The 16,759-nt window shown below is 43.3% G+C and overlaps 1 protein-coding gene across 16 annotated transcripts in view; it reads left to right on the top strand.

Moving 5' to 3' along the window:
* The window catches only part of arhgap39 (Rho GTPase activating protein 39), a 722,701-nt gene that overhangs the window by 568,965 nt on the left and 136,977 nt on the right, over positions 1-16,759 (top strand). The gene's annotated exons all lie outside the window — the stretch shown is intronic.

Genomic DNA, 16,759 nt, shown 5'->3' with positions numbered 1-16,759 from the left:
CTTTGGGACTTACAAAGGGTCATATCATGACGGCTGACCTCTAGCTGATAGAACACTGATTATTTTGCCTGCTTTGCAATGTATGAAATAAAGTCTGGTTTGCCAGACCATTCCCGTATTTAAAGATCTGTTTATTTACAATGTGACAAGAAGTCATTCTATACTTAATTTTTCTCTACCGTTTCCACAATGCATCAACTGCACCACCTTGCTTTTTGTTCTTGCTTTGCTGTCTTTCCGGCTTCCCCTGGCTAGTCCTGCACATACTTTTCCAGGAAAAGTGAGGAAGAATATTTCATTAACCCAGAGAGCCACGACTTCCTGTCCAAGTGGGTGTGGCAGAAGAAAATAAAGAAAGATCTCTCTAAGAAGATCTCACTGATGCCACCTTCTGCTTAAACATAAAACGTAAAACAGTGTAATACAGTAAAGGCCTTTCGGCCCACATGTCTGCTGACCTTTTGACCGACACTAAGATCAATCTAACCCTACCCTCCCACATAGCCCTCCATATTTCTACCATTCATGTGCCTATCTAAGAGTCTCTCAAATGTCTCTCATGTACTTGCCTCTAACACCACCCCTGGCAGCGTATTCCACACACCCACCACTCTCTGTAAACAAAACCTACCTTTCACATCCCTATACCTTCCTCCAATTACCTTAAAAGTGTGTCTTCTCATATTAGCCATTTCTGCCATTGAAGCAGGTTCTGGCTGTCCATTCTGTCCACACCTCATATCATTTTCTACACCTCTATCAAGTCATCTTTCATTCCTCCTTCACTCCAAAGAGAAAAGCCCTAGCTCACTCAAACTTTCCTCATAAGGCACGCTCTCTAATCCAGGCAGCATCCTGATAAATCTCTTCTGCACCCTATCTGAAACTTCCACATCCTTCCTATAATGAGGCAACTAGAACTGAACACAAAACTCCAAATGTGGTTTAATCCAAATGTGGTTTAACCAGAATTTTTTAGAACTGGAGCATTACCTCAGGGCTCTTGAACTCTGACTAATGAAAACCAACAGAATCAGGGTCAGGCGTGAAATTTGTTAACTGAGCAGCAGCAGTTCAATGCAATACATAATCTAGCAGAGAAAAAAATAAATAAATTTTAAAAAGAATAATAATAAATAAACAAGTAAATCAATTATGTATATTGAATAGATTTTTTAAAAACATGCAAAAACAGAAATACTGTATGTTAAAAAAAAGTGAGGTAGTGTCCAAAGATTCAATGGCCATTTAGGAATCGGATGGTAGAGGGGAAGAAGCTGTTCCTGAATCGCTGAGTGTGTGCCTTCAGGCTTCTGTATCTCCTACCTGACAGTAACAGTGAGAAAAGGGCATGCCCTGGGTGCTGGACGTCCTTAATAATGGACGCTGCCTTTCTGAGACACCGCTCCCTGAAGATATCCTGGGTACTTTGTAGGCTAGTACCCAAGATGGAGCTGACTAGATTTACAACCTTCTGCAGCTTCTTTCAGTCCTGTGCAGTATCCCCTCCATACCAGAGAGTGATGCAGCCTGTCAGAATACTCTCCACGGTACAACTATAGAAGTTTTTGAGTGTATTTGTTGACATTCCAAATCTCTTCAAACTCCTAATAAGGTATAGCCGCTGTCTTACCTTCTTTATAACTACATCGATATGTTGGGACCAGGTTAGATCCTCAGAGAGCTTGACACCCAGGAACTTGAAACTGCTCACTCTCTCCACTTCTGATCCCCCTATGAGGATTGGTATGTGTTCCTTCGCCTTACCCTTCCTGAAATCCACAATCAGCTCTTCCATCTTACTGACATTGAGTGCCAGGTTGTTGCTGCAGCACCACTCCACTAGTTGGCATATCTCACTCCTGTACGCCCTCTCGTCACCACCTGAGATTCTACCAACAATGGTTGTATCATCAGCAAATTTATAGATGGTATTTGAACTATGCCTAGCCACACAGTCATGTGTATATGGAGAGTAGAGCAGTGGGCTAAGCACACACCCCTGAGGTGCGCCAGTGTTGATCGTCAGTGAGGAGGAGTTATCACCAATCCGCACAGATTGTGGTCTTCGGTTAGGAAGTCGGGGATCCAATTGCAGAGGGAGGTACAGAGGCCCCAGGTTCTGTAACTTCTCAATCAAGATTGTGGGAATGATGGTATTAAATGCTGAGCTATAGTTGTTGAGCAGCACCCTGACATAGGTGTTTGTGTTGTCCAGGTGATCTAAAGCCATGTGGAGAGCCATTGAGATTGCATCTGCCATTGACCTATTGTGATGATAGGCAAATTGCAATGGGTCCAGGTCCTTGCTGAGGCAGGAGTTCAGTCTAGTCATGACCAACCTCTCAAATCATTTCATCACTGTTGATGTGAGTTTTACTGGGCGTTAGTCATCAAGGCAGCCCACATTATTCTTCTTAGGCACTAGTATAATTGCTGCCTCTTTGAAGCAAGTGGAACCTTCCGCCCGTTGCAGTGAGAGGTTGAAAATGTCCTTGAATACTCCCACTAGTTGGTTGACACAGGTTTTCAGAACCTTACTAGGTACTCCATCGGGACCTTCCGCCTTACGAGGGTTCACTCTCTTCCAAGACAGTCTAACATCGGTCTCTGAGACAGAGATCACAAGGTCATCAGGTGCAGCAGGGATCTTCACAGCTGTAATGTGTTCTCCCCTTCAAAGCGTGCATAGCAGTCATTGAGTTCATCTGGTAGTGAAGTGTCGCTGCCATTCATGCTATTGGGTTTTGCTTTGTAGGAAGTAATGTCTTGCAGACCCTACCAGAGATGCTGTGCATCCGATGTCGTCTTCAACCTTGTTCGAAATTGTCTCTTTGCCCTTGAAATAGTCTTCCGCAAATATAACCATATATTACAATTACAGCACGGAAACAGGCCATCCCAGCCCTTCTAGTCCATGCTGAACTCTTACTCTCACCTAGTCCTACTGACCTGCACTCAGCCCATAACCCTCCATTCCTTTCCTGTCCATATACCTATCCAATTTAACTTTGAATGACAACATCGAACCTGCCTCAAACACTTCTGCTGGAAGCTCATTCCACACAGCCACCACTCTCTGAGTAAAGAAGTTCCCCCTCATGTTACCCCTAAACTATTGCCCTTTAACTCTCAACTCATGTCCTTTTGTTTGAATCTCCCCCATTCTCAACGGAAAAAGCCTATCCACGTCAACTCTATCAATCCCCCTCATAATTTTAAATACCTCTATCAAGTCCCCTCTCAACCTTCTACGCTCCAAAGAATAAAGACCTAACTTGTTCAACCTTTTTCTGTAACTTAGGAGATGAAACCCAGACAACATTTTAGTAAATCTCCTCTGTACTCTCTCAATTTTATTGACATCTTTCCTATAATTCGGTGACCAGAACTGTACACAATACTCCAAATTTGGCCTTACCAATACCTTATACAATTTCAACATTTCATCCCAACTCCTATACTCAATGCTCTGATTAATAAAGTCCAGCATACCAAAAGCTTTCTTCACCACCCTATCCAAGTGAGATTCCACCCTCAGGGAACTATGCACCATTATTCCTAGATCCCTCTGTTCTACAGCATTCTTCAATGCCCTACCATTTACCGAATTATAGGAAAGGTGTCAATAAAATTGAGAGAGTACAGAGGAGGTTTACTAAAATGTTGCCTGGGTTTCATCTCCTAAGTTACAGAGAAAGGTTGAACAAGTTAGATCTTTATTCCTTGCAGCGTAGAAGGTTGAGGGGGGACTTGATAGAGGTGTTTAAAATTATGAGGGGGATTGATAGAGTTGACGTGGATAGGCTTTTTCCATTGAGAATGGGGGAGATTCAAACAAGAGGACATGAGTTGAGAGTTAAAGGGCAAAAGTTTAGGGGTAACATGAGGGGGAATTTCTTTACTCAGAGAGTGGTAGCTGTGTGGAGCGAGCTTCCAGCAGAAGTGGTTGAGGCAGGTTCGATGTTGTGATTTTAAGTTAAATTGGATAGATATATGGACAGGAAAGGAATGGAGGGTTATGGGGCGAGTGCAGGTCAGTGGGACTAGGCGAGACTAAGAATTCGGCATGGACTAGAAGGGCCGAGATGGCCTGTTTCTGTGCTGTAATTGTTATATGGTTATATGGTTATATTTACCATGTATGTCCTATTTTGATTAGTCCTACCAAAATGTAGCACCTCACATTTTTCAGCATTAAACTCCATCTGCCATCTTTCAGCCACTCTTCTAAGTGGCCTAAGTCTCTCCGCAAGCTCTGAAAACCTACTTCATTATCCACAACACCACCTATCTTAGTATCATCTGCATACTTACTAATCCAATTTACCACCCCATCATCCAGATCATTAATATATATGACAAACAACATTGGACCCAGTACAGATCCCTGAGGCACACCGCTACACACCATCCTCCAATCTGACACACAGTTATCCACCACTACTCTCTGGCGTCTCCCATCTAGCCACTGCTGAATCCATTTTACTACTTCCATATTAATGCCTAACGATTGAACCTTCCTAACTAATCTTCCATGTGGAACCTTGTCAAAGGCCTTACTGAAGTCCATATAAACAACATCCACCACTTTACCCGCGTCAACTTTCCTAGTAACCTCATCAAAAATTCAATAAGATTTGTCAAACATGACCTTCCACGCACAGATCCATGTTGACTGTTCCTCATCAGACCCTGTCTATCCAGATAATTATACATACCATCTCTAAGAATACTTTCCATCAATTTACCCACCACTGACGTCAAACTCACAGGCCGATAATTGCTCTCCTCATACCTGGTTTTCTGGTACAGGTCTGGGCCACCAGACTTGAATGCCACAGATCTAGCCTTCAGCAGACGATGTACCTCTTGGTTCATCCACATCTTTTGGTTTGGGAATGTACAGTAAGTTTTTCTGGGCACACACTCATCCATACAGGCTTTAATGAAGTCAGTAACACAGTGTATGCATTCTTAACAACCCTGTCAACTTGCATGATAACTTGGAGGAAGCTATGAACGTGGACCCCAAGATCCCTCTGTTCCTCCACACTACTAATAATCCTGCCATTAACCCTGTACCCTGCCTTCAACTTCGACCTTCCAAGGTGTATCACTCCTTACTTTTCCATTTTAAACTCCATCTGCTTCTTCTCAGGCCAGCTCAATGTCCCGTTTTAACCTACAGTACATTTAACAACATTTTACGTTATCCACAGCACCACCAACCATGCAGGTAAACCTGGACTTACATTTCTATAGATTAGGCACAAAAGTTTGAATAGATTTCAGGAGATACAAAGACTGCAGAGCTGGACTCTGGAGCAAAAAAAAGCATTCTACTGGAGAACTCAACAGATCAGATAGCATCTGTAGAGGGAAAAGTCCATTTCCCATTACAGATGCTGCCTGACCCACTGACTGAGAGGCAGTACAGATTGCATTCATTGACTTAGAACAGAAAACTGTACAGCACAGGAAGAGGCCCTTCAGCCCACAATGTTGTGAGAAGCCCAATCTCTTCTGCCTGCTTATGGTCCACATATCTGCATATTCACATGCATATAGGGATCTGGAGCAGCAGCTGGATGACCCTCGGCTTGTACAGGAGAGTGAGGAGATCATCGATCGGAGTTACAGGGAAATAGTCACCCCTAAGTTGCAGGAGGCGGGTAGTTGGGCAACTGTCAGGAGGAGAAATGGGAAGGCAAATAGGCAGTTGGCGCAGAGCACCCCGTAGCCATTTTCCTCAATAAGAAGTATCCTGTTTTGGATACTGTTGTGGGGAGGTGACCTCCCAGGGGAATGCCATGGAGACCAGGTTACTGGCACTGAGCATGGGTCCATGGTGCAGAAAGGGAAGTGGGAGAAGAGGGGAGCGAAGTGATAGGGGATTCAATAGTCAGAGGAACAGTCAGGAGATTCTGTGGACATGAACAGGACATCCAGATGGTATGTTGCCTCCCAGGTGCCAGGGTCAGGGATGTCTCAAATCATGTCCACAGCATTTTGGAGGAAGGAGGAGAGCAGCCAGATGTCTTGGTACATAATGGTACCAATGACATGGGAAGGAAAAGCAATAGGTCCTGAAGAGAGAATTTGGAGAGCAAGGTAGAAAGCTGAGAAGCAGGACCTCCAGGATAGTAATTTCTCGATTGCTACCTGTGCCACGCACCAGTGAGGGTGGAAACAGGATGATTTGGCAGGTAAATGTATGGCTGAGAAGCTGGTGCACGGGGCAGGTTTTCAGATTCTTGGATCATTGGGATCTCTTCGGGAGGAGGTATGATGTGTACAAAAGGGACAGGTTGGACCTAAACTCAAGGGAGACCAATGTTCTTGCGGGCAGGTTTGTTAGAGCTGTTGGGAAAGGTTTGAACTAATTTGGCAGGGGAGTGGGAACTGGAGTAAAGGGACTCAGAATAGGCAGATGGTAAAAAAAACAAATATGACATGCAGTCAGACTGTCAGGAAGGGCAGGCAAATGATAGGACAAATTTGCAGTCAGCAGGGTGAGTATCAGTGTATTAGGGATGCAGAACCAAGAAGGGTAGCAAATACAGCACTGAAAGTGTTATATCTTAATGCACAGAGTATAAGAAATAAGGAGGATGATCTTGTTACACTTTTACGGATTGTCAGGTATGACGTGGTTATCACTGAATCGTAGCTGAAGGGTGATTGTAGTTGGGAGCTGAATGTCCAAGATTAACATTGTATTGGAGGGATAGGAAAGTAGGCAGTAGGGGGTAGCTCTGCTGGCAAAGAATGGCATCAAATCAGCAGAAAGATATGATGTAGGATAGGAAGATGCTGAATCCTTGTTGGATAGGTTAAGAAATTGCAAGGACAAAAGGACCCTGATTGCAGTTATATACAGGCCTCCAAACAGTGGCTGGAATGTGGACTACTGATTACAATGAGAAGTAGAAAAGGTTTGTCAAAAGGGCAATGTTATGATAGTCATGGGAGATTTTAACATGCAGGTAGATTGGGAAAATTAGTTTGGTAATGAAGAGAGTGATTTTGTTGAGTGCCAATGAGATGGCTTTTCAGAGCAGTTTGTCATTAAGCCTACTAGGGGATCAGGTATTCTGGACTGGTTGTTATGTAATGAACCAGAGGTGATTAGGGATCTTAAAGTAAAGGAACCCTTAGGAGGCAGTGATCACAATATGATTGAGTTCAACTTGAAATTAGATAAGGAGAAAGTAAAGTCTGACATAGCAGTATTTCAGTGAAGTAAAGAAAATTACAGTTGTAAGAGAGAGAAGTTGGCCAAAGTAAATTGGAAGGAGATACTGGCAGGGATGACAGCAGAGCAGCAATGGCTTGAGTTTCTGGGAAAAATGAGGAAGGTGCAGGATAGGCGTATTCCAAAACCAAAAAAATACACAAATGGCAAAAGAGTACAACCATGGCTGACAAGGGAAGTCAAAGCTAATGTAAAAGCAAAAGAGATTGCATGCAGCAAAACAAAAATTAGCAAGAAGATAGAGGATTAGAAAACAACTAAAAGAATCATTAGGAGGGAAATGATGAAATATGAAAGCAAGCTAGCAAACAATATTAAGGTAGATAAAAAAACTTTTTCCAAGTACTGTATATAAAAAAAAGAGAGATGAGAGTGGATATAGTTCTGCGAGAAAATGAGGCCAGAGAAATAATAACGGGGGACAAGGAGATGGCAGATGAACTAAATGGGTATTTCGCAAAATTTTCACTGTAGAAGATACTAGCAATGTGCCAGGTGTTGAAGGGTGTGAAGAGAGAGAAGTGAGTGCAGAAAGATCTAAAGATGCATAAGTCACACGGACCAGATGAACTGCACCCTAGGGTTCTGAAAGAGATAGCAGTAGAGATTGTGGAGGTATTAATAATGATCTATCAAGAAACATTGGACTCTGGCATGGTTCTGAAGGAATGTAAAATTGCAAATGTCACTCCACTCTTCAAGAAAGGAGGAAGGCAGCAGAAAGGAAATTATAGACCAGTTAGCCTGGCCTCAGTGGTTGGGGAGATGTTGGAGTCAATTTTTAAGGATGAGGTTACGGCGTGCTTGGTGGCAGAGGACAAGATAGAACAAAGTCAGCATGGTTTCCTTAAGGGAAAATATTGCCTGATGAACCTGCTGGAATTCTTTGAGGAGATTGGATAGATAAAGGGTTTACAGTGGATGTTAAATATTTGGACTTTCAGTAGGCCTGTCACAAGGTGCCACATATGAGGCTGCTACCAAGTTAAGAGCCCGTGGTATTACGGGAAAGTTACTAACATGGTTAGTGCATTGGCTGATTGGTAGGAGGCAGCGAGTGGGAATAAAAAGATCCTTTCTGGTTGGCTGCCAGTGACCAGTGGTGTTCCACAGGGGTTGGTGGTGGAACCACTTCTTTTTATGCTGTAATTCAATAACTTAGATGATGTACTAGATGGCTTTGTTGCCAAGTTTGCAAACGATACGAAGATTGGTGGAGGGGCAGATTGTGCTGAGGAAACAGGAAGGCTGCAGAAGGATTTAGACAGAATAGGAAAATCGGTAAGAAAGTGGGAAATGAAATACAATGTTGGAAAATCCATGGTCATGCACTTTGGCAGTAGAAATAAATGTGTGGACTATTTTCTAAATGGGGAGAAAATCCAAAAATCTGAGAAGCAAAGAGATTTGGGGGTCCCTGTGCAGAACACCCTAAAGGTTAACTTGCAGGTAGAGTCGGTGGTGAGGGAGGCAAATGCAATGTTAGCATTCGTTTCAAGAGGTTTAGAATATAAAAACAGGGATGTGATGCTGAGGCTTTATAAGACACTGGTGAGGCCTCACCTTGAGTATTGTGAACAGGTTTGGGTTCCTTATCTAAGAAAAGTTGTGCAGACATTGGAGAGGGTTCAGAGATTATCCTGGGAATGAAAGGGTTATCATATGAAGAATGTTTGATAGCTCTGGGTCTGTATTCACTGGAATTCAGAAGGATGAGGGGGGATCTCATTGAAACCTTTCAAATGTGGACAGGTCTAGACAGAGTAGATGTGGAAAGGATGTTTCCCATGCTGGGGGGGGGGGGGTTCTAGGACAAGAGGGCACAGCCTCAAGATAGAGGGATGTCCATTTAAAACAGAGATGCGGAGAAATTTCTTTAGCCAGAGGGTGGTGAACTTGTCGAATTTGTTATCACAGGCAGCTGTGGAGGCCAGGTTGTTGGCTGTATTTAAGGCAGAGATCGATAGATTCTTGACTGGCCATGGTATCAAAGGTTATGGGGAGAAGGCTGGGAGGTTGGGCTGAGGAGGGTAAGAGAAGGATCAGCAATGACTGAATGGTCGATCAGACTCGATGGACCAAATGGCCTCATTCTGCCTGTATGTCTTACAGCCTTATGGTCTTATTTAAGAGCCTCTTAAAAGTTTTTATTGTATCTACCTCCAGTAGTACTCTATTCAGTGCACTCAAGGCACTACCACTCTCTGTATAAAATCTTGCCCCACACATCTTTTTTTGAACTTTCCCCCCCTCTCAGTTTAGTTGCATGTTCTCTGGTATTCAACATTTTGACCTGGTGGTGGGGGGAGGGGAGGAAGACACCTGCTATCAGCTTTATCTATGTCTTTCATTATTTTTTAAACCTGTGAGGTCTCTCCTTCAGCTTCTATCGCTCCAGAAAAAACAAACTTAGTTTGTCCAACCTCTCCTTTTAGTGCCTGCCCTCTAATGCAAGCAGAGTCCTGGTGAACCTTTTCTGCGCCATCTGTGCATCCTTCCTACAACAAGGCAACCAGAATTGAATGTAATACTCCAGATGTGGCATGTCCAACCACATCTGGAAGACACGATTTGTGGGATGACGGGATTGTTGCATTAAGTAACATTGACCCATACTCACTGGAGTCTGGTAGAATGCAAGATTCTCTCACTGAGACTTAGAAGATTTGGACAGGGTTTGAGAGGGTAGTTGCCAAGAGGCTGTGTGTCTGAAGCTAGTGAGTCTCATCCACGTGGGTTAAGATGAGGAAAAAAAATCATTTACATTTTTTTTATTTATTAATTGAGATACAGTACGGAATAGGTCCTTCTGTCCCAGCAACCCCTGATTCAACCCTAGTCTAATCAAAGGACAATTTACAATGACCAATTAACCTACCTTTCAATATGTCTTTGGACTGTGGGAGGAAACCAGAGCACCTGGAGGAAACCCACGTGGTCATAGAGAGAACATACAAACTCCTTACAGACAGTGGCGGAATTGAACCCGGATCGCATGTACCGTAAAGTGTTGAACTAACCACTACGCTACCGTGCCGCCCACAGCTATGCAAAGATTGGACATTTTCTGGAACCTTCCATCCAAGAGTGCCATTTAATGTTGGTTGCCACTGTTGTAGTTGACGTGGACCTTATTGTGGAAGTGCTCTGTTTTGTCTTCATCACAGATTCAGGACAAAGACCAATGGGTGTATTAAACTCTCAAGGAATTGAAAGATAAGAGGATGGAAACATGGAGTTAAGGCCTGATTGACCATTTAGGCTGTTTGTATGCTTCCCATATCTATTCCGTATGTTCATCCAGGAAATGATTACATAGCTTCTTCCTCTGCCATTCCAGCCAGTATACCGTGCCATTTATTAGTCAACGTTAGCATTTATTTTGAGAGGACTAGAATATAAAAGCAAGGTTGTATTGCAGAGGCTTTAGAACCAATAGGCCAGACCCCATTTGGAGTATTGTAAGCAGTTATGGGCCTTTTTCTAAGAAAGAATGTGCTGGCATTGAAGAGTGGAGGGTCACAAGAATTATCCTGGGAATGAAAGGTTTAACATATGAGGAGCATTTAATGGCTGTGGGCCTGTACTCAGATGTTTTCTATAATGATGGAGTCTAGGACCAGAGGGCACCTTCTCAGAATAGAAGGACATCCCTTTAGAACAGAGATGGGGAGAAATTTCTTTGGCCAGAGGGTGGTGAATCTATGGAATTCATTGCCACAGATGGCTGTGGAGGCAAAGTCATTGGGTATATTTAAAGCAAAGTTTGATAGGTTTTTGATTAGTCAGAGCATCAAATGTTACAGGGAGAAGGCAGTCAAATGGGGTTGAGAGGGAAAATAGATCAGCTGTGATGGAATGGCAGAGCAGACTCGATGGGTCTAATTCTTCTGCTACGTCTTATGGTCACACCTCAGTTGAACCGAAGCTCTTTAATCTGGTTTCTTCTGTTTGAAATGTGGAGCTTTGTTCATGCTCTTCTTCCACCCTAAGTCCTTACTGGAAGGCATCTTGGGACATAAGCATTCTAAGTGCCATTAGTCCAGTGCTGGATAAATGGAAAACTATCTCACAAAGGAACCAGCTTAAGGCAGGTTTCAAACTGGGCAGCCACAAGAGTTTTTCTGAGGGACCTGAAGGAATGCCATCATTATGAGAGCCTGACATCTTTGTTCAGCAATGTACTGATGTAATATCCTGGGAATGGGAAAGGGTTGAACTGTAAACAAATGTGACGTGTCCAGTGAAGCAGTCCGATAGAGAGTGCTCCAGTTGCTATTAATGGAAGCAACTATTCATCCATATCTGGCACAGTCACTTTAATGTCACACCAGTGGCTAATGTCCCTATAAAGCAGACACTCACCCAGTCTCTGCTACAAAGATTGAACCAGCACTGACCTTCAGAATCTTTCCTTGAACGCTGTTTTCTGGTGTCGTACCGGATGGACCTTGTTTGTAGGTCTGCCCTGTTCTGTCTTGATCACAGTTGGAACTGTAAGCACGCGTAATCCCTGTTGTAGCGTGGATGAAATTACTGGAGAGACAGTCACTGGTAGATAAAAAGCAGCTTCTTTATTCGACACAGCAAGGTACAGTGGACATCTTACAGACGGAGACACTTTCCGCAGAAAGGTCTGCTAGCTAAATGTGGGCTCGATATTTATATGCTAAACACAAAGGCAATCGCTACTTAAAAAGTTACAGACAATGCATAGACGATGCTTCCTATTGAAGCTACATACAAGATCTCACACCATCCTTTCCTCCCGATGCCAACATGTCTGGGTTGGTATCTACAGCCTTTAGGAATGTAAGTTAAGTCTACGATAAATTTATTTGGCATTTCCCGTGATAACATAGAAGACAATTAATACAATTAATATTTATAATGTATAGGTGATACTGCCTTCGAAACTACAGCATCAGGTCAAACTATCAGAAGCATCTGGTATTTACACCTTTTAGGAAGCCCATTGTGGTGGACTCAATCCACAGTTCTTTGTCAAACCGTTAAAATAGAAGTCTGGTGGCCAAAGTCATTTAAGTGTTAACAAATCATCTACCCAAAAAGAAATCCACTCTAACAATCACGATGTTTATAATTCTACAGATAACATCTTAAGTGAGATGATCCAGCCCTCTGTAACACATACAAAATAAGACCATAAGATAGAAGAGCAGAATTAGGCTCCGTCATTGCTCCATGGCTGATCCATTTCCCTCTCAGCCCCAATCTCCCACCTTCTCCCTATTACCCTTCATGCCCTGACTAATCAACCTGTGCCTTAAATACAGACAACAACTTAGCCTCCACAGCCACCTGTGTCAAAGAATTCCACAGATTCACCACTCTGGCTAAAGAAATTCCTCCTCATTTGCATTCTAAATGGAAGTCCCTCTTTTCTGAGGCTGGGTCCTCTGGTCTTAGGCTCCCCCACCAAAAGAAGCATCTTTTTCGCATCCACTCTACCAAGGCTTTCCAACATTCGATAGGTTTGAATGAGGTGCTGGAGGAACTCAGCAGGTCAGGCAGCATCTATGGAAAGGAATAAACAGTTGACGTTCTGGGCCAAGACCCTTCATCAAGACTAGTCCTCTATGATCTAGCCAACTTATTTATTCTGCATTTTTGAATGTGTGGGTTTCCTCTGGGTGCTCTGGTTTCCTCCCAATTTCCAAAGACATACCGGTTAATAGGTTAATTGGTCACTGTGATTAGGCTAGGGTTAAATAGGTGAGTTGCTGGGCAGTATGGCTCCTTGGGTCAGAAGGGATGTTCCACACTGTATCTGTAAATAAAAATAAATAAATACCTCAATGTACCGTTGTAATAAATGGTCTGTATGGTTGGCATAATAAGCAAACTTCATCACAGTACATTGGTAAATATGACAGTAATAAAACAGTTTACCAAATTTGCCAGTATAACCCAAGTTGCCATAGAAGAGAAAGGAAGTTGGACAACAGCCAGGGTGTTAGCTTAGCTTCTAAGAGCAATGTAATGAGTTTTGATTTCATTACAGGTAACAAAACGATTTGCATTAATGTATCTACCTGCTTGACACAGGGCAGCAAGGTCGCATAGTGGTTAGCATAATGCTTTCCAGCACCAGCTGTAAAATTAGGGTTCAATTCCCACCCCTGTCTGTAAGGATTTTGTATGCTCTGGGTGCTCTGGTTTTCTCCCACATTTCAACAACTTACAAGTTAGCATTAGTAAATACTGGACATGCTATGTTGATGCCAGAAGTGTGGTGACTCGCCTACGTTTCTTCTTGAGAGAAAGCTTGTTGCTCCTTCTGAACCAATAACAAGTTTGAATCTTACATCTAAAAGTCAGTGTCTCCAGTACTACTTGAAAGCACCAACCTGGGGAGGGGAATATTATAACCTCCTGTATTTCAACACCTATGGATAGGAAGGTTAAGAAGGTGCATGCTGTGTTGGCCTTCATTAGTTGGAGGATTGAGTTCAATAAGCACGTGATAATATTGCAGCTCTATAAAAACATTGCTTAGACCACACTTGGAATATTGCATTCAGTTCTGCTCACCTCATAATAGGAAGGATGTGAAAGCTCTAGAGAGGGTACAGAGGAGATTTACCAGGACGGTGCCTGGATTAAAGGACATGTCTTATGAGGATCTAGGTTTTTCTCTTTGCAGCAAAGGAGGTGAAAGGCAACTTGATAGAGGTGTCAAGATGATAAGAGGCATAGATAGAGTGAATAATCAGAGACTTTTTCCCAGGCTAATGGCTAATATGAAGGGACATAATTTTAAGGTGATTGAATGAAAGTATGGGAGGGGGTGGTGTCAGAGGTAAGTTGTTTTACACCAAAAATGGTAAGTGCATGGGAAACTCTGCCTGAGGGGGTTGATAAAGGCAGATACATTAGGGGCAGTAAAGAAACTCTTAGATACGCACATGGATGAGAGAAAAATGGAGGACTATGTGGGAGGGAATGGTTAGACTGATCTTGGAGTAGGTTAAAAGGTCATCACAAGGGCTTGTACTGGGCTGTAATGTTACAGTATATGTTCTATGGTTTTCTGACTGTCAGTGTTTCCACTGGAACAAGCTAGGATAGGATGGATAATTTAGGTTCAGAAGAGGAAAAAGATGTGTAATCAATAGAGATTAGAAAGGCAGGAGAGGGGTCAGCTGATGGCGCAATGACATTGGCGCTGGACCTGGCAGCGGAGGTTCCCGGGTTCGAAACCACTCGGGTCCGCTCCCGAGTACGCTTTCCATCTGTGCCGGGTTGAGTGTCGAGATTGCAACTCGCCCTCATAAAATAAAGGGAAAAATGCTGCGAAAATGTCTGTGTGGGGAGTGGTCCGCCACACAGTCTCTCCGTGCCTTGTAGAAGCCATGAAAAAGACATCATCACGGACGCACACACACACACGCACAGACACGCACGCATGCACATGCAGAGACTCGCACGCAAGCAGGCACACGCCAAAAAGAAAAGGCAGGAGAGGAAGAGAGTGGCTATTACAGGAGACACAAGATATGCAAATACAGGCAGTCTCTGGGTTACGAACGAGTTCCGTTCCTGAGTCTGTCTTTAAGTCGGATTTGTACGTAAGTCGGAACAGGTACATCCGGTATTATTTAGTGTCAGTTAGTCAAAAGTTTGACTTAGTATATAATATATATTTTACCTTTCTATGCATATAAAACACGTAAGAAACGTATGTATTTCAATAATTAAACCATTGCGTTGTTTAGTAATAATTGTAGCTTTCATCGGGGCAGGGCCTTTCACATGCTCCATTATTCTCACTTTATCCTTTATCCTTTAAAATAGTTCTAATCGTTGACCAACTGTAGCCTAAAGCTTCTCCAATGACCGATGGCATTTCACCTCTTTCCGATCGCTTTATTATTTCCACTTTATTTTCAATCGTAATCGTTTTCCGTCAACGGAACAGAAATACTGCGGATTCAGCAGCAGCCATGGGCGGCGGGTCCCGAGCTCCGCCGGGTCCTAAAGTCCACCCGCACTGAGACAAATTAAATGGGACAAGTGGGGACGGTGCTGACTGGAAAAGGGGGGTGGGGGTCAGGGTGAATCTTGCTAAGAAAAATTTAAGCCAAATACAAAGTTACACACTCAACACGGTGTTAACGGCAATGACTTAAAATGGCGGACAGCGTCGTGATCTGACTTAAAATGGCGGACGGCGTTCTCCATCCTCCGTTCGTAAGTACAACTCGGATGTTTGTAACTCAGGGACTGCCTGTACTGTAAATCAGGAGAAGTACACAAAGACACTGGAGATGCTCAAATGCTAACAGTCCTAGATAGAGCGGGTGTGAAGAGGATGTTTCCTTTGGTGGGGGATACTAAGATCAGAGGGCACAGCCTCAAAATAGAGGGATGACTATTTAGAACAGAGATGAGGAGGAATTTCGTTAGCCAGATGTGGTAAATCTGTGGAATTCATTGCCACAGACGGCTGTGGAGGCCAAATCATTGGGTGTATTCAGGGCAGAGGTAGATTCTTGATTAGTCAGGGCTTGAAAGGTTATGGGGAGAAAGCAGGAGAATGAGTTTAAGAGGGAAATGGACCAGCCATGATGAAATGGTAGAGCAGACTCAAGACTCAATGGGCCAAATGGCCTAATTCTTCTCCTATGTCTTATGGTGTTATTGTCTTATACTCAGTGGTTGAGGCAGCATCTGTGGAGGGAAATGTGTAGTCCACCATTCTAGAGCAGGAGATTATAAGGTATTCTTCCTGCTAGTCCACTCCCAGAATCATCCTTTCTCTAGTAGCTGTAGGGAGCCAGGAGTCTGTCAGAGGCTCCCAATAGCCTACCAGTCCCCTGAAGTTTCTATCTAACCACCTCATCTGCTGCCTAATGAGCCTACTCCAACCGCAGGTGACTCCGATGTCCTGGAGTACCACAGTGCACAGATTTAGGCCATGCCTCTGATGCAGGGAGTCTACTGATCCAGCGTTGTCAAGTCTGGTGCCGATTGCTTATCAGTGTTAAACCAGCCAATAGCTGTACAGAAATCAATAATCTTTTAGCAAAAATAGTCAAAGTTTAAAGTTCAAAGTAAATTTATTATCAAAGTACAATAGATGTACAACCCTGAGATTCTTTTCTTGTGGGCATACTCAGTAAATCCAAGAACCATAATAGAATCAATAGAAGACCGCTCCTAATAGGAAGGACAATCGACCAGTGTGCAGAAGACAACAACCTGCGCAAATACAAAAGAAAAAAAAGAAATAATAATAATAAATAAACAATAAATATTGAGAACAAGAGATGAAGAGTCCTTGAAAGTGGGAACAGTTCAGTGATGGGACGAGTGAAGTTGAGTGAAGTCATCACCTTTGATTCAAGAGCCTGATGGTTGAGTGGTAATAACTGTTCCTGAACCTGGTGGTGCAGGTCCTGAGGCTCCTGGACCACCTTCCTGATGACAGCAGTGAGAAAAGACCATGGCCTGGGTGGTGGGGGTCCCTGATGATAA

The sequence above is a fragment of the Mobula hypostoma genome, chromosome 3, assembly GCF_963921235.1.
Source record: "Mobula hypostoma chromosome 3, sMobHyp1.1, whole genome shotgun sequence".
Classification (NCBI taxonomy): Eukaryota; Metazoa; Chordata; class Chondrichthyes; order Myliobatiformes; family Myliobatidae; genus Mobula; species Mobula hypostoma.
Note: the sequence above shows the minus strand (reverse complement) of the source record. Positions and strands in the feature narration are given on the sequence as shown.